We start from the raw sequence: 22715 nt of genomic DNA, 5'->3' as shown, positions 1-22715 counted from the left end.
AAAACTCTCGCATGTGATAACCGGTGCCTAAACTAGCTGAAAACAGAGCTGCATTTCATTCCTGAAAAAGCTCAGGGACAAAAGTCCTAACATCGTCCATCCAGCAACCTTCCAAGCAACTCTGACATTACGTAACTCACCACAGGGGCTTGTAAGAACAACACAGAAACTAATGTTACACGTCCGTGCCATGTGCTACACTACTTCTTCAGAGCACTTCCACGCACACGGCCTCATCTGGATGTCATAGCAACAGGGGACAGCGCCGTGGGTGTGTCCACTGCTGTGGAGACGGAGGGCCCTCTGACCCTCAGCGCTGGCCCCAGGACCCACGACCAGCACGAGAAGCCACGTCACAGGCAGCCCTGTGCACACATCGCACAGTTGATCCAAGGAAACCTCAAGCAAACTGGGCAAAGAAAAGAGCTCCCAAACACAACTCTACACAATGAATTGCTGAGTATGGATCTGTGGGAAGCAAAATAGCAGTGGGTGTGACAGGGAGGTACCAAGCTTCTCACCTGGGGAAGACACAGGGCACTAAGTCAGTCTACCAGGCTGCCCGTCCACCCTGGGCATGTGTCCCGGCTTCCACTGTGAGAATGCTTCCTACATGAATTCGCATGGAGGCACAAATGGAAAGCTCAGCACACCCAACCTGTGACCCACACATCCCCTTGCTCTGGGGCTGTTCTGCTGACAGCTGCCTGGCTGTACCCAGAGCCACACCACTGACACCTTAAGAAATTCTACCATTCTGATCTCAAAACTGGCCCAATAAAACGCTCTACTCTCACTCTGCCTATTTTAGAAGAATTAGTAAAAAGTGCTGCAAATGAAAGGCTGGGGATTCTTTGCTTCCCAGGAAGCCTGTCTACTGAAAATCATCGTGTCTGCAGGTCACGCCATCTCCAACCCCGGAGCGGATCCATCGGTGTCATGGCAGAGAGCAGGGAAAGAGGAGCTGCAGGTGCGGCTCTCTTCCTGCAGGGAAGCTGGGGACTTCCTGCCATAGGTACGGTGTGTGCAGCAGCAGGAAGCTGCCCAGATGCTGGCCACCCTGCACAGGTGGGCTGTCTGGGAGCCCGCATGCACACCACAGGCTGTCACCCTCCTGGCCACATTACACGGCTGCCTCTTACTCTGGAAAAGCTGGGTTTATGAGCTGAATCGGGACCTTCTTAGAAGAGAAAAGGTGCCCAGAAGAAACCAAGCGGTCAGAGTGCACAGGTCAGCATGCACCGGAAGAGTGTGCAGGAATTGGGGACACAAGACTCAGGCAGGGCTCCCCTGCTGTCGGCAAAGGGCCAGGAAGCGGTGGCTCCAACGGCAAAAGTGTATCATGGCTCTGAGAGTTCTGCGGAAGGAGCCATTCAGGTACTCAAGTCTGCCCCCCGGCCGCCCCCAGCTCTGTGGCTTGTGGCAGCACGACCTCAGCCAGGCAGCTCCTGCCTCAGGCGCCACTGTCCCTGCGTGAGGACTGGTGTCTGGCTTCTTCCAGGACAGCATCACCTTGGATTGGCACCCACTCTAGTAGGCTTCGATCCTGACTCCAGATTCCAAGTCAGTCCCCACTCTGAAGTCCTGGGGTTACAATTTCCGCACAGGTATTTTGGAGAGACACAGTCAGCCCCCAGCGGGACCCCACACAGGGCTAGGGCCTTGTTAGTCACTCAGAGATCTTAACAGCTTGAGTAATTGGCAACTCACAGCCCATTAAAGCTCTTAAACTCCTACTGTGAAATAGGATATAAGTAATTACCTCACATGTCAAGGAAAGAGTGGATGGTGGCTATGAAGAGGGGACTCGAAAGGGGAAGCTCTCCAGATCATGCTATTAGAGGTAGCACAACTACAGCAGACACCATGTTGACAAGTGTACGTGCCCACCCCAAGCTACATTAATAATTCATCCTCTGCTGTGCCCAAAGCCATGTCCACACAGCAGACTCCGAGACAGCTGGGCACTGGGGCCCGAGTCACCTGCAGGGAGCCCACACACCTGTGAATGTGACGGGGCAGCTAGGCTGGGCAGCAGCGGAAGCCAAGGACTGGTCCCTCTCGTGTCCAACGCAAGAGCAACCAGAAGCTCAGACTGCAGTGCAGTGCTGGAGAGAGCAGGAAGCACTCGTCCCTGTGTGTGTGTGTGTGTGTGCGTGCGTGAAGCGAAAGGCGGACATTATTCCATTCCTATAAGAAAACTGAGTACTTACAAAACAATCAACCTGCTGAAGCATTAGATCTTCTATAGAGTGCAAATGCAATATATCATTTTGCAAATGAAACTCTGTCCCTCAGAAAGGCATGGAGGAAAAGCCTCTTGGAGAGGAGACAGCAGGCAGGGGACACACAGGAGTCCCTCTCTCTCCTGTGTGGACAGGGCAGAGAGGTCTCACCACTCTGCAAGCCCCACCCCTCCTGGCCTAACTAACTGGAGGTGAAAGACTATTAATTACTTTACAGTCAGAAGAAAGTGATGCTGAGAAAGCACATTTCCATAAAATAATGCGGAAAGATTGTTCCAGGCTAGATTGAGATTTTCAGGGCAGACAGCCTGGGGTGACTTCCTACTCCACACCATTTTGTGTTGTCACTCTTTGTTAGTGCTTTGCCCTAGGAAGGAACAATGCCTTCCATTTATAGGCAAAGTAATGAGAAGAAGTACCTGGTTTATTTTGATACCAACCCAGGTATTTTTGGTGCCTCCTTCCAGCCAGCCCTATAAAATTTCAAAGCCATGTATGAGACAGAACACTGCAAAAAGCACTTTCTGGTACGCCAAGTCTGCCCCAGCAGTGCCCTTCCTGTTTGGGGGTCTCTGTAACTGTTACCCTCTGAAACAGTGGAGCCCTCTCTGCCCAGAAAAATCTTCATTAGTTTGCTGCCTCTCTTTCCCAGGTTTCGCTCTTCTTCTCCCTCTCTCTGTATCCAAGTTAACTGCTGCATCCACAGGACACGCAGGCACCTGGCAGCCTCCTGGCATCTGTAAGGCACTGCACCCATCAGCACAGGGACCCAGCAGGCCAGAGCAGACAGCAGCACCCTTCTGCAGAAGACATGTTTCTCTGTGGAATCTTCCTGTAGGGAATTCACAAATCTGCGTGTTGCACAATTATACTTCCTGTTCCGCCAAGTGCTAAGTTTAACTGCATTCTCCAGAAAATATTTTGAGCTAACCCATTTTCCTGTTTTAAAGGCTCACTTGTTATAAGAAATCAATGAATAAAACTTCCTCATTTGACCCACATCAGCAACATGAAAACAGCACAGATCAGTCAGGACAGGGGTACTGAGCCCGAAGCACACACCAGCGCCAGGGAGGTGCATCAGGAGCCTGCTTCATCCCATGGATCAAGTGGGATCTACACTCAGGTGAGTACTCAGACTAGGGGATTCCAGCCCCAGGAGACACTGGCAGCACCACGGGGCAGGGGCCAAGGTTTCTACTAAACATCTCTCCGTGAGCAAGGCAGACCCCACTTCCAAGAGCTTTGGGATCCAAAATGCCACTACTACTGGGGTCAAGAAACCCTGCTTTTGGTTGTGGAGAAAAAATCAGTGTTTCATATAAACCCCATGTGGTAATGTAATACCCTCTCATGGGGGTATTTAAATAAGCCTTAATGGTTATTTTTAGTCACACTTCTCTGAGATGATTTTTTAGCTTGTCAAACATTGCAATTATGGATCATTGCCAAATACTATTATGAAGTGCAAATAAATACCATACAAGTAAAATAAAATTGTGTAGTATTTTTGACACTCTGAATTTCAGAGATCAAAGACTGGTCAGAAATTTGAATGGCCATCCTTTATGATACCTTCCTGGTACCCCTAAAATGCAAAAATAGATTGCATATTATATTGAGAGTTCCAGAAATCTCTTTTTTAGTTTTTGGGGTTCTTTTTGGGGGGGGGTTGGTACTGGGAATTGAACTAGGGTCCTTGCGCTTGCAAGGCAGGCCACTGAACCACTAAGCTAAATCCCTGGCCCCCAGAAATCTTAATTCCCAGCTTTTGTCCAATACCAATTTATGCCTCTCTTTTCTCCACCAGATCCACACTGCTTTTGATCCACTGCACCCTGCAAGTCTGAAACGGAATAGCTCTCGCCACCAGAGAAAACCAGATGTGTGCAGGAACCTGACTCTTTCTCTTCGGTGAACTCTAGGGTCTCTCCTGAGACTCACCTTGAGGAGTGACTGCTTTGATTGCCCTCATAATCAACAGCAGTACTTTTTGTGCAGTACTTGCCTTTGATGAGTTGGTATGTGAGGTACACTACTAACCTTCAACAAACCTGAAACAAAATGGCAAAATCATAGCAAGTAGAAAATAACGAGCCGCACTCTTGGTTGTCCTCACTCAGCTCGTGCCATGTGGTGCACCCCGTCCTTTCCGCTCTTCGAGGGTGTGTCCCTTGAACAGCCTGGTCTCCCGCCCTCACCTTCAGTCTAACACGCTGGGATTCGACTCTGCGGAACTTCATCGCATATCCATTTTCAGAGTAGCTCTGGGTGGCCACACTCAGCTTCTCACCACCACGGCATTGTGCGTCACAGATACGAACCGAAAACGATGGTGTTTCTGTAGAAGAGAACCTGCCATTCTAGGGAGCTGGTAACTGAGGCTAGGCAGGGGAAACCCCAAGAAATCCTTCTTGGGAAGCTGCCTGGGTCCATGCCAGGACACTGCTGTCCCAAAAGAGTTCTAATGGCCGCTGCAGTTACAACTGAGACATACAAAAAAGAAAACCTTCTCTGTAGATGTGGTCTGCACTGCTGCTCTCCACACAGGCACACGTGTGCGGATAAATTTCCTCTGGAGGGTGATAGGATGAGTCTGCACCCGCCATTCTGTGAAGGGACAGTTACTGCGAACGATTTAGGGGCTCAAGAATGGTGCGTGTCAACAGGGCTCGAGCGGCTAGAGAGGCTGGTGCACTCCCACCCCGGGGAGGACTCGGTTCCCTGGGAGCAACAAGCCCAGGGAGACCGACTCCGCGAGCTCCGGCTCTCTCGCGGATGCAGGGACGGCCCTAACCGCATCGGACCACAGACGCAGCACACATGCGCCTTCGCTTCGTTCTGACTGGAAACGAGGCTGGTCGGGGCCAAGGAAGAACATCCCGAAGTATTCCATTCCGGTTCGTCCTGCGATCGGTGATGGGCCTGGAGGTAATTCAGGGGCACTCCGCAGACGAGGCAGAGACCTGGCACGTCTTCCATGCTCATCCTTTAACATGTTGGCCTTCTTGTTGGTCCCCGGGCCCTAACCACCCTCAACCATAACCACCCACAAAGACAGCACTCACTTAATTTTTAGATGTGAAGGTTTACAAGACAAAGCATATAGGCCCAAAAACGGCATGCTTTGGGCCATATTTTTGCATAAATTAAATTAAAATACTAATGCATAATGGTCACCTTGCCAACACTTTAAAAGATACACACATAAAATGCAACAATAATGAATATTTTCTTGCGATGCTTAACTGTAATGGTTTCCACAGTGTGGGACAATTTCTACTGCTAGACTTTCAGCAGATTTGTCAGCATCCCGGCCTCAGGAATATTCTAAATTGCACCTTCTCTTTCTTGAAGATTTTCAAACCACAAAGAAACAGCAATAATTTTCACTGTGTGAGATCCATGAGGTTACAAGTGAATTCATCAACAAAGTATTTTGTGAGTTCATCCTGATGATCACTTAGAGGAGAGTAGCTACTCTGGGAAGACAGGCAAGAGTTTGCGTAGCACTGTTAGTAGTGGGCCGTGCTGTTCAACGTTATCCAGGAGATACAGTACCTTTACAGAAAGAGATAGTTTACTTCAATTAGGTGGAAGAGATCCACTAAAGAGCACAATAAGAACCCTTTGAGAGAGTCTTAAAATACATAATTCTGATTTTTGAGAAAAGGAGTTTAGCTCCACAGTGTAGAAAATCTCTGCAGAGGTTCTTCAGACAACTGTTCAGAAGTAAGCGTATGGTGACAGGCATTGTTTGAGGGTACAGCAGGGGAAGACTTGTTTTTTAAAAGCAGACAATCTTGGACTCTCCTGTTCATGTAACTTAACATGCCTCTGTTTTCTTAGATAAAATCCTACATGCAATGTAAGAACATCTGGAAAAGCCTATCAGAAAAATCTCCAAGCATGACAGAAAAACAGAAGAGAAATGTGCTCCATCCAAAAAGCCAACATTCATTTTGCATACATTTCAAAAGTGCAGAAATGTCTGGGAAGAAACTGGGTTCCACAAAATGGAAAAACCCTGCAATTTTCTCCTGATTAAGTGAACGTTTGCACTAAGGATGAACCACACATTCCATTCTTTGAAAACTTAATTGCCTTTTGCATGAATGGATGTTTGATTCTAGACGTGTTTCAATGCAGTAAAAACTTTCATATTTTTATACCTTGCCAAACACTATGGGACTGGAGATATCAATGGAGAGAATTATGTAGCCTCAGCCCACAGCCAAATACACTTCATATAGATTTCTCTCTCTCTCTCTCTCTTTTTTTTTTTTGAAGTATCTATGGTGAAAATTCAATGTGCCTTAGGTACGTATTAAAATGACTTTTATCTTCATCCTTGGACATAAGCTCCCTGTGGAATAACAATCTTGTGAGCATCTGGGTTCATTATATACAAATAACGCCAGATTCCATCAGAAGGAATGGCTCTCCCCACAGTGGCGCGCTCTCCTCCCCTGGCTGGTGCTGCTCGCACCAAGTGTTTTTAGTTCATGGCAAACAGTAAATGTTCTAAAGGCCAAATCTGCTTATAAATAACATAGAATTCTATTTAGGAACTACAGCATGTAATCATCCAACACGAGGCGAGGCTCTGTTCCAATCCCATGATGGTGACCGCCTTGAGAAAATGACCGGTGCTGCCCAAACAGCTCCACTAGAAGATGTGTCAAACTGTCTCATTTGCCTCACTGCGAAACCACTGAATGTGAAGAGCTCCCGTTTGGGGCTTTTTAAATAATACTGAGAAAAAACAAAAAACGGAAATTCAATTATCTTCAACACCTAGAAATGCTCAGTTTCTGCAGATTCTGACAGGGCATAATGTTTCTACCCATGCATGAGAAACAAAGACATGAAACATGTTTAGACACGTTTATAATATTCAGAAAAAGTCATTTTATGCCTGTTGACTGTCACTATTTAAAAATAAGGCTTATATTTTGTATATCTTTTTGAATTTCCTTTTCCCTTCATTGTTTTTCATTGCATTTCACAAAAATACACGTTTGCCATGGATATGCAACTTACAAGATAAATAAACTCTGCTGCTTTAGGACAGCTCGCTTGCACGTGACGGAACTGGAAAATCTCCCCGGCCAGAGCTGTCCCCTAGCGTTAGCAAATTAATTAGTGCTGGGGGTGTCTGATGACAGACCCCAGAGAAACTGCCGAAGAAGCAGGACTCTGAAAAGAAAGTGGGTTAGAGGGCGAGGGCCCAGCCCAGAGACACAGCTCTGGCCCTGTCTACCCAAGGCTCTGCATTCAACTCCCAGTGATGCTGCAATAACAACTAAAATAAGACAAACAAAACGTGACAAGGTACCGGGACACCGCCAGGGAGCCCGGCTTGCTGTGCGCCACAGCTGGGGGGACTCGCTGCTCACCCAACACCGTCTCTGAAAAGCAGAAGTCGCAGTTATTCACTTAACTCCGCTGCTGCGGAGGCACCGAAGCTGCCAAGTGCTGCACTAGGTACAGAGCACGTCCGCGAAAGGATTTCAGAGAACGGCCTTGTTCGGACAGGCTAGAAGACTCCCGGGACACAGGACAGACACATTTAAACCTTCGCATTTCAGAGCACCGGTTCACTTTCTTGGCAGTGTGGGATGAACTGGCCCACACCAGAGCGCAGAGAACTGCCTTTGCACAAGCGGAGGTCTGCCAACCGATCGCAACTCCTCTCCTCTGCCCAGTCCCTGAGCTGCTGGGGTTTACTTCCCACAGGGTGGGCAGCAGGCAGAGGCTCGCCCAGCGCCCGTGTCGGTGCCGTGTGGAGCGCAAAAGCGATGGTCCTGCTTCTGTCTTTGGCTGCAATCACAACAAGCGTCTCATAACACTGAGACGGTCCCTGCAGCGCCACCCCTGGGTGGGGCGGGGGAGAGGCTTCACCCCAAGAGAGGAGGGTGTGTTCTGGGACAAGGATGATGCCACTGTGAGCTCCTCCAAAGGGAGAGCACGCCAGTGAACTCACTTCTTCAGTGCTGCCGCTGAAAAGTGGGAGCGGGAGGACAGCAAGTTCTTGATTGTCTTGAAGCAGCAAGCTGCCAGGTTGGGAGAGGACCTTTGCAACTGTGTGTCTGACAGACAAGTGAATACATAAATCTGTTACTGGGGGGGTGGGTCTTAACAACCATGGGAGCTTGGTTAAGCCAATCAACCGTTTCTGCAGCCCGTGAGAGCCTGAACAAAGGGCTGCCATGGCCCAGAACTGTACTGCACATCTGTGACCTCAGCAGCTAGGGAGGCTGAGGCAGGAGGATCTCAAGTCCAAGGCCAGCTTGGGCAACTTAAGACCCTGTCTCAAGATAAAATAATAAGGAATAGGGATGTAATTTATTGTAGAGTTATAGCTCAGCATTCAGGAAGCCTGGGTTCAATTCCCAGGACTGTAAGATGATAAATCTCACAATCATAAATGACAACGAGTCTCATGGCAGCAAATCTACACTATGTCAAGCCATTAAGTTGGTAGTAAGGTTCCGCCTCACAGCAAAGGACCAACAAGAGTAAGTAAAGACATGGGCAAGACCAGACATTAAACCTGGGTTGCTCCATCTGGCTTGCTGGAGTCGCTGGCCCACAAGCTGTCAGCCGGTCCTGCTCCATGCTCCCCTCTGGCTGTGCTCGGTTCCCCTGGGAGCAGGATCTCCAGCCCAGGGCCACTGCCAAGACCCCTGCACTTATGTTCACGGTCCCGTTACACCTGGCTCCTCTCCTGAATGCTGAGCCAGTATCTGAAACCCTCCCTCTACCCGCCCTGCTCACCCTTCTTGGAAGTCCCGTCATGTCCACTTCTGGTTCAGTGCAGACAACAGCGATGTACTTGCCCCTAGCCCCAGAGGATGAAAGACTTACTCTGCGTTACACAGAGCGCGGCAATTGATGTCTCACATACGAGGTGCATAAGTCTCCGTTTTCAGAGAGTTTCCAATAAACACTAAAGTTCATCACCAGCTGAGAAGGTCTAGGGCCTGGATCCCATCACTGCCAGGTGCCCCAGGCATCTCCAGGTATCTAGAGACAAGAGCGCGAGGCCAGTGATTTCATCACCCATCACCTCCTACGCCCTCTTAGACACCTGGTTCCAGACTGCCCTGTCCCTTGTTACTCGGTGGTAACAAGGCTAAAAGGAGAGGAGAACCTCCAACTGGCCCTGCTTTGGCTTTCAGAAAGATCAGGAGAGAGGAAACCGAATGTGGTAGGGAGAGGCCACCTTAGGAACAGGCCTTGGAACATGGAGATAGATCTAATTTACGGTCAACGCACACTTGCACAGCAATTATGCAGGAAAGAGTGAGTTTCTGAGGCGTAGCTGGGACAGGAGCAATGAGACATCCAGAGGCTGAGGCCGCGGATGCATGCTCACCACCGTGACCAGCAGAGCCCACTGCTACTCCACCCCACTCTCCTGTTTCTATCAAGTTACTCCTGTCCGGGGCTTCTAGGCTTCTGTCCTTCCCAAGAGTCAGAATCTTCACTACCACTGATCTTAACCAAAGCCTTGAGAAGGGATGAACTAACGCTTACATTTTATTTCTTCAGTACTAGGTGCTGAGTCTCTAGAAGTGCTCTACCACTGAGCTACAACCCCAGGCCAAGACAACGTTTCACTAACCTGTCTCTGTGGAACCTGAATTTGTAATTCTCCTGCCTCAGCCTCCCAGCATGCTGGGATTATGAGGTTGTACCACCATGGCCAGCAGTTAACATTTTTAGTCCTCAGCAGAACCCTACAAAGATTTACCCTTGGTAAATCTTTTTAAAGATAAAACTTTTCAAGTTTAATAAACATACAGCTGAGCTTGGAATTCACATTTGTAACCTTCCAGCCAAATTCCTGCCCAACTTTCAAAAGCACCTACTTAAGGGATTGTTACATTTTGTACCTAGATGCCCCCTGAAATCTTCATGTAGTAACAGGTAGGGTTTTGGGAGGTGACTAGATTGTGGGTGTGCGAGGTTGGATCACAGATGTGTGGTGCTGGATCAGGGTGTGTGGTACTAGATTCATCCCTGATGGTTCGTAACTGGGTGTGATGCTGGGAGCTGAAGCCTGCTGGGAGGAAGTGGGCCACTGTGGGTGGGGCCTGAAGACACCTGTATCTCCTTCCTGCCTTGAGCATAAGCTGCTTTCCGCCTGCCAGGCCCCTCTGCCAGGCCACCCCACCTTGGAGCCAGCAGATGATGGACTGGAACCTCTACACACCATGAGCCAAAATAACCCTCTCCTCTAACGCATGCAAGTCAGGAGGTGTCCCTGCAGTAAGAAAGTAACCAACACTTCTCTGTGCCCCGGTACAGGGTACCATGAGGCCTGTTGAGGAGAACTCTCCCATGTGCAGCTGTCCCACAGTTCAGGCAGTTAGAAAGGAATCTACGACTCCCTCCCAGATCACCTGGCAGAACTGGAAGTGTCTACTCAGTGTGAACACAGCTCCAGAAGGCAACCCTGAGGACCTGGCTTGGGCCAAACATCTTCCTCCACGGAAACACAGGAGACCTGCGCACCTCCAGAATCTGCTTTAGTTTGATAAACTGAACAGTTTGGATCCAACTGGCGGCTGACCCAATCTGGCACTCCTTCAAGTGATGTACAACCCAACTTTAGACAAAAGCCATCGCTCACAGCAGGAGTAATCCCAACCACAGCCTCACCAAGCAAGAAGCGAGCTGGAATGTTGCATTTCCTCTCTGGCCCTCCCTGCCCTCTTCCACTCCAAGGAAGAGTCCCTCCAGTGGTCTAATCTGCTTAATACAAAGAGCCAGGAGATTACTTGCAGAAAAAGACCCTTACTCATCTGCACAGACTCCTCCATGAGTGGATCAGAATTGCAAGGAAATGCTCCACGTAAGAAGCCAAAAGATAAGAGCAACCCAGCACTTTCTACTCTTCTTGTTCACCAAACTCAGTGAATTCTACAAGTTCACAGCAAGTACTTGATGGCTTCTCATCTATGCTTCATCCCTTCCCTGGAGAATATACGCAGCATGGAACTCTCCAACCTGCATGGAAGTGAAGCGCAAGGGAGTTAACTCCAGAACCCATGGGCTGCACACAGGGAACGGGCAGTCTAAACCACACTCGGACTCCTGTCACCTGTCCTGAGCCCCAAACCAAATCAGCATGGTTCAGCATTGCTGAGCCATCTATCAGTAGCTGTAGGATTTGGAGGTCCAAGTAGTTCAATATGGAACCAATTTATAATGTGGCAGGCGTGAAACTGTAAACTCAAAACCTTAAAACCCACTCTGGTACATCACATCCACCTTGATACCTTGGCTGATCCTAATGCTATTAATGTCCCTCCGTGTGCATGGAGGCTCCCTGGCTAAGACAAGACAGTTTCAGGTTCTTCATGTGTTACATGGTCTTTTTACAAATCTACCCTATGTGTATAGAAGGTATTTACATAAGATCCCTTGTATATGCATAACATACCCCACACATGTACAAGGGACCCCATATATGTACAAGTTACCCTCTGTATGTATAAGATAGCTGAATCCATATACACATTGCATCCATTTTTTACTATAACTGCAATTCCATGTGCATTTTGTATTATTTTCAATGTAATGTTTATATATAATGGTCTTGTGTCTCTGCATTTTGGGTACAGGTGCACAAGAAACAGAAGGCAGGAGAAATACAGATCCTGGGCAGCCTGTTCACCCAGGTTTCAGATCCCGCTGTGTATTGTAAGAACAGAATGCAAAAGACCAAATCCTTCCCAGGTGGAAAGACCCAGAAGGGTAGACCAAATCCAGGCCCCTGGCCTGCACACAGCCCCGCTGTCACATTCACACACAGGGACGCAGCTGGCTCATAGGCAGCATACAGCCAGGTTGTGTCACGTTCAATAATTTAAGAAGATGAATGATCTCATCAAATTATCATGCATGGTTTGCCCTGTGATGAGTTACCATTCCCCTATGTTTATTTATTACCATTGAGGATTAATATAAATTTTAAACAATTACTCACTGGTAGACCTTTGTGCCCACATATCCGTACCCTGAGAGCTGAGCTACATATGCACAATACAATTTTGCCTCATGAAAGTTAATTCCAGTCTCTACATTTATTGTAACAACAAAATCAGGTGTTTGGGACACAGCAAAACCCTCAGTGGGTTTAATTTATAGCTATCCGCACACTCTGGCTGCGCTGCCCTTCTTCCTACAGCCCAAGCGTGGAGGCTCATAACATTTGGCACATGCAAATTTAAGTCACTTCTAATATACCGTCATGGCAAGAAGGGTTGGTATTTTGAAAGTGACAAACATTGCATCGTAAGGACTTCACATCTTCCCTGCTGTGGCAAATGTCACAAAGACTGTTGTGCAAAGGCAGCACCTCACCGCCCGGTGCTTTTCATGGAGTCGTGTGCTTTAGTCAAGGTTTTAAGGCACAGCTTAACGTAAAGCACCTCCCTCTCCCGAGATCAACCCCAAATGCAGGAGTATTAAGCGACTCACTTCTACCAACAAGAGCAGAACCATCACAAAAGGCTCAGTTCGTTGAACAGTAAAGGGTGACATTCCACAAGAGGACCATCTCCAGTTGGATAAGTCAAATGAACACTGGCCTCCCTACTCACTCATCCGTTTGTTTTGGAGACAGGATCTCGCTGTGTAGTTCAGGCTGGCCTTGAACTCACTCTGTAGTGTAGGCTGGCCTCCAACTCCTGGCGATCCACCCGCCTCAGCCTCTGGAGTGCTAAGAGCACAGGTGTGCACCCCCACGCCCGGCTCCACCAGGGTCTACACTTGACAGATGTGTGCTGACCTCTGGACTGGGTTGTTTAAAAACTGCAACTGCTCTCGATTTCACTGTCCACTCCTCAGTCTGCACAGTCGGCCGGAGTCATCTGTACAAACATCACAGTCACATTGATTTCTTAACCTCCACGCTTTCTGCTTGGAAGCAGAAAACTCACATCCTGGACAATGAGAGGTTATCAGTGGCAAAGTGATGACTTAAAAACAGATTCCCCAGCCGCTGGCACAGTGCTCCTGCCACAGGCACTAGCTGAAATGTCAAGACGACCACATCGCACCCTTGGTGGTTATGCTTTCTTCCCTGTCCCTTTTACGACCTGGATTCTGTCCACAGCCTGAGAGGAGCACCTCTCCTATGCTCGCTGCACTCCATTTGTCTCCCCCTTGCTTCCCTCAGAGGATGAAAGGCAGATGCATCTGTCAGCATTCAGTTTTCTCCATTCATTTCAAATGTTTCTGCTGGCCCGAGGGTATCTCAGCACAACGACCCAGGTCACTAAACCACAGCCATCAATTCATGGTGTCCTAAGGGCAGAGAAGTCACACAAGACACAGATAATAAAGCCCGAGCATTAAACAGCTCTTCAAGGAGCCTCACTCTCGCTCATATGGCCACCGTGATGAGGCTGATTAGGGCTCGGGGGTGTACTGCCCTGTTCTGCAGATGGAGAAACCGAGACAGGGATTTGCCCTGTTCTCCCCGACCCTGACTCCTTTCTTTCCTCCATGTCACTGTCAGAATCTGCAGCCAGGTAAGAAAGTGGGTGCTAATGTCCTCAGCACCTGCAAAGGGTGACAGTGTCCAGCAGGGAAGCACAGGACTCAGACTCCAGCTACCCAGCATTGAATGTTAGCTCCTAGCAAAATTCAAAGACATTCTTCATACTCTAAATTTCAGTTTTGTCACCCAAGAAACAGACACAATAATAAGACTTAGCCTAGAGGACTGGCTTAGAGGCCAGAAAGATTAAGAAATGTGCAGAGTATCCCTCCATTTATAGCGCCTAGCACACACAACAGCACACAAATGTCAGAAAGCAGTATTATAATAATCAAAGGGTGATTCGTAATCATTACTAGGGTGCAGATCTGCAAACAGAGCTACCAGTGGGGGTGGAGTTGGGAGAAAGAGAGAGAGAGAAATAAATAGCCCACTCCAACTCTTGTCATCTCTTGCCACAAACCACAAGGCTGTTTTTTCCAAACTGCAGGGACCGATGAGATCAAGGCGGATTCTTAGATCTGCTGGCACTCGAGATCCTCACCATTCATTCATTCATGCATCTTGGAACCTCGGGCAATCGCTGTATGGGCAGCGGCCAGAAATCCCCAGACCTCCGGGTGCCCGGCGATGCCCCAGGAAGGGCTGGCCAAGCCACCCCTCCCAGGAACTCTTTGGCAGGGGTCTGGCATCTCATCAGGGCTCTCCCTGGTTTCCTCGACAAGAATCTGTTTCCGTTTGAACTTCTGAAGACGACATGGTGAGGTGGGCAGGTAGCAACGACAAGAAAAGGCAGTCGGCAACCTCTATCTGCCTAAAAGCCGATAAGGAGATGATGTTACACTCTCAAGGACAAGAGCTGCGTGTTCTTCTGTTTGTTCCCTTTCCAGCATTACTAATGCGACGTCTTTTGTCCAGTAGCATATACACTGATTACATCTAATGACATCACATAGAAACGCACCTATCTTCAAGACGGCACCTCCTAAGAAAGAAGTCAATGAAAACAAAAGACTCGGCAGAGTCAGTGTTGCCGTGTCCAAAGGGAACACACCGAGCAACTGGGGTCTTGTTATTACCGAAAACAAAATCCTCCAGTTCACACATCGCGAAATGTGAATGTCGCTAATGAATGTGTGTGTACATTTTCGAATCGTGCCATTCTTTCCTGAGAATGGAATGCAGCATTGAGAACATTCCTCCAAAAACTTCTCCAGGAAATTCAACTTGTATCTGTCCTGTGTTCCGACCACCTGCTTGGATATTCTGGGCTCTTTCATATTTCAGAAGTTACTTTGTCGGACACTGCGTCCAGCCTGGTTTCCTCCTCACCTGCCTCCCTCATAACCCTCGTCTGTCAGTCACTGCCTCCTCATCCCTTCCATCACTCTGCCACCCAGTCTAGCGCTCCAGCGTCCCCTCTGGTCACTCACTCCGCTCTGTGCTCAAACTCCACACCCCAGGCCTGCAGGGAGAACTCCCTCTCCCCCACCCACTGTAACAGCTGCTGCCCTTTGCACCCTGCTATCTGCTAACGAGTTCAGAACAGACAGGAAATGTTGCCTAAGCCCAGGCAACCAGAGTCCCTCTCTCCCTGTGCACCTCCTGCTCACGGAGGCCTGGCCGTGGACGGCCACCTGGCCCATCTGTGGACGTGGGGCTCACCTGGCTTCTTCGGGAGGCTAGAGTTTGGCCTAAGAGTCTGCACTCAAGTATAATCTAGGCAAGACAGAGAATATACAACCTCTTACTGCCATTTAATACCATGGGAGCCAGGAAGCAGATGGGCCTGCTTCTGGGGAGAACCGGAGAGAAGGTGACATAAAGGAAAGCAGAGGTGCCTGGAGAGGTGACCTGGGGGAGGGCGGCTGCCCCCCTGGGCAGAAGCTGGCACAGCCTCGGCCTCAATGTCTCGTGCGATCCTGCAGCGCCACTGCCATTTAGAGATTTCCCTCTGGTTTTCTCCTACCTGTAATCTCCAGTGACCTCGTACAACTCCTGCTCCTAACCTGAAGTGACCATCTCTCCTTTTTTCTCACATTACCGCATTCTTCGAAAGCACAATCTGTGCTTCCGTCTCCGTATTCTCAATTTCATTCAACCCCTCAGGCTGCTGAAACCATCACTTCTGTCCCTGCCACTGCCGACACTGCTCCGTTGTATCCTTGGCCTGATGACACCCTTAACGCGACCATCTGTCTGATTTCTCTGCAGAATGGAATTACAGATCAAGGCTCTTCTTCTGAAACTCGCAGTGCTATCCTGGCGGGTACTGAGCAAATGAACGCACCCTTCTCCGGGCTCTAGAGCCCTTCCTTTCTGCTCGGGCCTCCACACACGCTCAGGTGCACATTCCTAACACCCACTAGGACACATTGCAGACTCAAGACGTCCAAGCCCAGCCTGGTGCTGCTACAGCGTTCTCCAGGACTCCAAGTCTAACGAAACTGCGTCAACCAGTCAAAGGCGGCACATCCATTCCCACCAGGGCCCGAAATTTCCCTTCTCTGGAGCACCGCGCTCCTGATCCAGATCACGAGCCTGCCTCACTCCGTGCTCCCTGCTTCCTCCGCGACACTGGCTGTCATGCCCCATCTTCTCCATGCCGTGACTCACAGTCTACCATTCCTCTCAAGAACTCCAACAGGAGCTCAGCGTCCGGCCCAAGAGCCCGTCACATCCCTCCCCACTCGGGAGGCCCGCGCCCTACCCAGAGGACCCCGGCGTCTTCAGGCCATGCTCCTAAGGTGCAGGGAGGCTTCTCTCCTTCGTGGATTGCTGTGCCCGCGCTCTGCTCAGCCTATGGCGGCACGGCCGGGAGGCAGACACACTTTCTGGATCCGTCTGCTCGCAGCAGAGCTCAGGGCAGCCCGTAATTTGCACTGAATAATAACAATGGGATTAATTGTTAAATTAAGTTATATTTGATATTAAAAGTATGTGAAGCAGGAGACATTAAAAGAGATATTAATTAAAATTTTCTCAAAATGAGTCGGGCTATGTACTCAGAAGTCTACACAGTACACTAGTAGAAGCCTGCCCAACTGTGAGGTACTGCATTTCTTGTAATCCTATGAAAAACTTACTAACAGATTTTAATTTTTGATAATTAGCACTTAAGCTTCTTAATAAAACATTATATTAATATTTCTTAACCAATGAACCATTTCCCCGGGGTATGATTTTTAAATTAAGGATTTTTAAGTACTTTTATTTGTGGAGATCTTGACAATTTTATTGTCATTACTCCCTAAGGTTTATTTCCATGTCTGAATGTTTAAACTGTAAAAACTAATCTAATGTTTAGTGACCAGCATTTCAAGTACAACTAAGATCACATAGGAAATAGGGGGAGAAGAAAACAGGACAGCATCCAGCTAGCCCTAGCATCTTCGCTGATCCTCCGCACTTTGTACTTGTGAGGGCAGGCTCTGTACCCCACTTCCCAGAAGGGCCTACTGCAGCATCTTAAGAACAAGACCTCTTCCCAGTGTGCCTGACCCCACTTGTTGTATTGTGTGATTGTACCGAGCTCCTACTCTTTTAACTCTCAAAATAAGGTGTTATTGTTTAACCACTGCTTTACACAGCCTGACAGTGTGCACCTTAGAAAAGAACAATTTTATTAGCTCTTTCTGTCTTTCTCTAATTATCCCGATGGTCTGTGGGCAAATGTCAAAGGAAACAATTGTCTACACTGCTTGACATTTCTGATGGGATTGTCTGTCAATTAGGTGCTACAGATTTATCTGTGCAAAAGTACTTAAAATTTTTCTCTTAAAGGGAGAAGTCCACTGTGTAAAAGAAAATAACCTCAACGGTCTGTCATAGTAATTTGTAGGGAAAAAAAACACCAAAAGTTTCCCATTAGATTTCATATTCTGTGCAAATAATAAATTATAATTAATAGTAATCATATGCATATATGAGTACAAAAGAGAAACTAGGAATGGATTATTTGCATAAAAAATACATGAATTATGTGGCCTATTTTGCCAGAAGACCACCATAGTAGATTTTTAATTACTCAGGAAAAAGAACTAAGATACTAAGGTAGTCCCCTGAACTGAAGGTTTTGAAATGGCCAACACCTTTATTTTCTACTGCCATCATTTCTAATTTAAGTTTTTTCTCCACATATGATATAGAATTTTAAATGAATCCTCATTTTTTTAATCCACAGAGCATATGGTTAAGGAAAAATCAAGAGAAGCAAATGTTAAAATAACATTTAGCCAGAAATATCCCACATTCATATTCAACGAGAACTTCAAATACTGCTTTATATAAAACAGCCTAATTCTGAATCACTGAAATAAAAAATAAAAGTGCACTGGTATACTAAGGCCACAATGTCAGTCTTTTCCTGATTCACAATCTTGTTAGACTCTGTAGAAGTAAATGACAAAATGTAAAAGATCAGCTTCCTTGACTCATTCTTGGTTGCAATATGAGCGAATTCCCATGTATTGAATGCACAGCTTGCTAAGAAGAAACACCTAGGAGTGCATATTTCACAAATAAGATTTTACAACCTGTGCACATTTGACCCCTTTCTGAGCATATGACACTGCCAAATATGTGTAAGTGTTATAAGCTTCCGAGTGCAACATATCTAAATGCAAAAATAAAACTGTTTAATACACAAGCATCTTTGTATAAGATTCCTAGTGCAACAGTTTCTTTGTCATCCTTGTTTTGTTTAAAAGACGGCACATCTCTCTTTAGAAAATGATTTTCGTAAAGGATGAATCCTGTTAACTCATCTCAATAGGATTTGAGCATTTCGAGGTGCTTTTGTATATAAGGTCTCCTGTAATTCTCCTGACAATTATTCTTAAATGCTAGTGTTATAAAAATACTTAGAATAACGTTTAAGACATGAAGACAGTTGTGCATTGCCAGAAATCTGATAGCATGAAACTTGTTCGTGAACTTACCTTACACAGGTTTTTTCTGTAACCGACATATGTATGCACACACACAGAGAGTATGTTTTCACACACAAAATAGTGTCCATTAAACAGAATACTGTAACTATATAAAGTAGATGGAGTAACTAATTATGCAATGCTAATCTTTTGGACCTCAAGGGAAGAGTGACCAATATGGCACATTTACGCCTTTTCACTCACGAATACCAACTGGTATTACTCTGTTGACATTGAAGTTCATCACTCTTTTTCTTTCAACTCCATGAACGATATGTATGACGCTACCTTTTCAGGTTGTTGTGCACACAAAAGAACAAGTGAATCACATGTGAGCTCCAGGGCTGGCCTTCAAGACCCCGTTCCAAGGAGATGGGAAACCACTGCACGCAAGGCTGGGGAGGACGGTGGCCCAGGGTGACACAGTGGGGCCCGGCAGCTCTCACGGTAAGCGGCTTCCAGGCTGCTCACAGTACCCACCTGGGCAGCTCTCCCAGTGTAAACGACGGAAAGACATTCCTTACATGGCACTTTTCAGAAACACTGAAACGAATTCTGACTTTTTCCACACTTCCATCAATGCTTACGGTACAGCTGTTAATGTCCAAATAGGACACTAAACAAGATGAGCAAGTTGCACAATTTGCAAAAAAATATATATTTCATGCTATCCTCTTAAATCTCCAGTTTAAAGCTACAAACAGTTGGAAAACACACACTAGAAAATAAGATGTGAGTTAAGAAAAACAGATTACTTTCCTGGAAATATGCACCTGTATTGAAAAATAGGGAACAAAAACCTTAGGTAGGAATTTTATATAATGATGCTCCACAAAATATAAAAATCAAATAATGCAGTTTTTCTGAGCACAATTTTTAAATTATTTTTTAGAATTCCTAAATGTATTGCTGTTTTTTATGAACATATACTTTAAAAGCAAACACTAAATTTGAATACAACACATAATTTGGCTTCTTATGTATTTGCAAATTCTCATTCTGTAAGCCCTAGAAGAATATTTTATTGTAATTTTATATCCACTGTCGTTGTTGGATTAATAACGGAAACATCCATGCAGCCAGGTTTGTTTGAAGAAAAACAGTAATGAGTTTATACCCATTGTCTAAATGAACCACATGCTTTGTATTCTGGTTTATATATATTCATTAAATTAAAATTAATGAAAGTCATAAAAAGATAATAAAGGTACATTTATTTCCTTTTTATAAGCCATTATAAGTTCAGATTCTTGTATCTTTCCCAAAATTTGTTTAGACTATATTTATTTAATGTAATACTTATTTATTAAAAATGTTTAGATTATATTTATGTAATCTAATATTTATTTATTAATGCCTAATGCTCATTCAAATGCCAGTGCAAATAGCTACATATATACTTATGTCCCACGTAACATCATGTCACTACTTACATGGAAAACATATTTAGTGTTTCATGTTTTAAGCATACACCTGTAGAATAATAAATGTTACGTGGCCGAGGTAAGAATAAATTAAAGGTGTGAACAATGGATTCATGAGTGTTCATCTGTTTTAGGACTATCATATATTTAATACTGTATCTCATTTTTATAAGGCACATTTACCTGTGCACAAGTATGTACAGCACTACGCCAACAAAAATTGCTAAACTCAGCGAGAACAACTATGATACCCTAGCACACAGAATAGACATTCCAATGCCACAATGCACAGAAATCTCTTTTCTATAGCCTTTAAATATAAATATGCCTAATAATAAAAAGAAAACTGTATCATAAATACACAATACTTGAAAAAAACTAGTCTTTTATGAGGTTTTATGCTTTTCCTGCATCTACATGGGTTAGTTACATATTTTTATCATTATACAATGTACAATAAAATTCTTACTCACTAGTGAGTTTCCAGCCAATTATTTTTCATTGATTGTCACTTTAATAAGACTGAGAAAAAAGTTTCATATGAGCAATATGACTACAATGCTTTAAAAACTGGTTTACAATTAAGTTCTAAAATTAAGAACAGATTTGAATTAATATTGGCTAGCATACATATAATACTGAATTTTAAATTAAAGAAATTATAGAAAAAATTTTTTAAAAAGATGCGTACTTTCTGAAAGCTACAATTTAAAACATCAAAATAACATGCACATAATAGGATATGAAAATGACACCTTTTCTGTTTACACAAGAGCCAGACATGTCACATATTTGTGTCATGCTTTATTGAGACAACTGTTCCCAAGGGAAATGTCCAGTGGAGAGAAAGCGTTGTTCTCAAAATTCCTTTGTCTAAAAAAAAAAAGAAAAAAAAAAAAACCTACCACAGATTTAAGCATTTGTTCTGAGAACAATCTATGTATTTTAGTCCAAAATATACTGTACTAGATTTTTTGTTAAGGAGTAGAAATTTAAAATAGCTCTTCAGAATGACATATTATTTATCTTTAATTACAATAAAACTTAAGCCCTCATTCTATTATTAACATTACTTTAAAAACAGAATGACTAATTGTAATTCATTCCAGCTTCAATTAGTGCCTAATTAATTTTATAGTGTGTTAATGGCATGTCCTTCCTCTTCTGATAATAAAACTTCTCATACTACTTTTTGAAAGCTAAGTTGGCCAAATAATTTTAAAAATTATTAATTTCCACATACATTTATACACAACAGCATAGCAATTTGCCTTTAATGAATGTTACAATCTTTTTACTCAGCCTTTATAAATTTGAATTTTTTCCAAAAGGTTTATCTTGATAAATGAAATCTTTTCATGCAAAAAATCAAATGGCAACACATCTTGATGATATCAAGGTCATTTTTTTATTTCATAAAACTTAATCTGACATCTAAGGAGAAGGACAGATGTCAAATGTCATTTCTTCTTCCCCAGGAGATGATCTGGCTAACTTCTCAAATAAACATTATTAGCCTGTGCGAAAGCCGTCCGAAACACTGTTAGTATTACCTACAGGAGACTGGCTCAGCTCTACCAAATCTGTTCTTTGTTCAGGAACAATGTTTCATATCATGTGAAAATACCTTGTATTTCTATTGTTGAAAGGAAAGTCAAATCCTTTCAAAGAAAAGAAATTGTGGTGTCTTCATTCCCCTTTTGGCCCAGTATTTGTTCTCTTTCTCGACCCTAGTAAGTTTCTGACGGTGAAAACCTAATTATTTTGTTTTAGGGAAGCACTTCTGGCTGATCTTCTTACGATGAGGATTTTTACACTGATACTGCACCACGGTACGTTCAGGGATAAGAAGCTGTATTTACAAAGGCCTGCTTTTCTCCCATGTAACGCCGCCTCCCCACAAAGGGCAGAACTACCGGTAAATTCTCCTTAAAAAGGACACTCTTTAAATGGGTAAGCTGAACACATTTAGAATGTGGCCAGAAAAAAGCCCACCAATTTGACACAAAACGCTAGCGAGTTACTTGAGTTCCCCTTAATAGGCCCAGGTACAGAAAGACTAAAAGAATTAAATTAAAGGAGTGTGGCTTCTTAATCACGTTGAGTGGGGAAGCCTCTTACGGGAATTCTTACACTTGTTCTGTTTAAAAATATCAGTTGGCGCACGCCAGTTCAAGGAGGATCCACAGATGGCATTTACCCTTTAGCCTCACTGCAGAAGGATTTGCGATCATTTGTAGGGCCATCGTCTGAGGAGGAGCATGCCATAGATGGGCGACGGGAAACGTCAGACATTCCCCTTGTTCAGCGGGGCTGTCAGCCTCCGGCTGCTCCAGCTGATGCCGAGGGCGGTTATGCATTAAAGTGACTCATCCACTTCAGTCTACCTACTCTTCGAAGCTTCAAAGTAGCTTCAAGAACCAAAATAAATGCTTCCAGAAGGCCTGACAGGCGACGCCGCGCACCGGGACCCCCGCGTTTTAGTGCGCCCGGCCCGGCTGCCAGCGTCTGCGAAGCGCCTCTATGCTCCGGGCCGCAGGAGCGGCCGGGCTGTTCGGTTCTGTTTTTTCTTCCACTTCAAAGTTGTTTTAGAAAC

This window comes from Fukomys damarensis, unplaced genomic scaffold (assembly GCF_012274545.1).
Source record: "Fukomys damarensis isolate Sample0158 unplaced genomic scaffold, DMR_v1.0_HiC HiC_scaffold_4, whole genome shotgun sequence".
Classification (NCBI taxonomy): domain Eukaryota; kingdom Metazoa; phylum Chordata; class Mammalia; order Rodentia; family Bathyergidae; genus Fukomys; species Fukomys damarensis.
The sequence above is the reverse complement of the archived record's forward strand: the minus strand, read 5'-3'. Positions refer to the sequence as shown.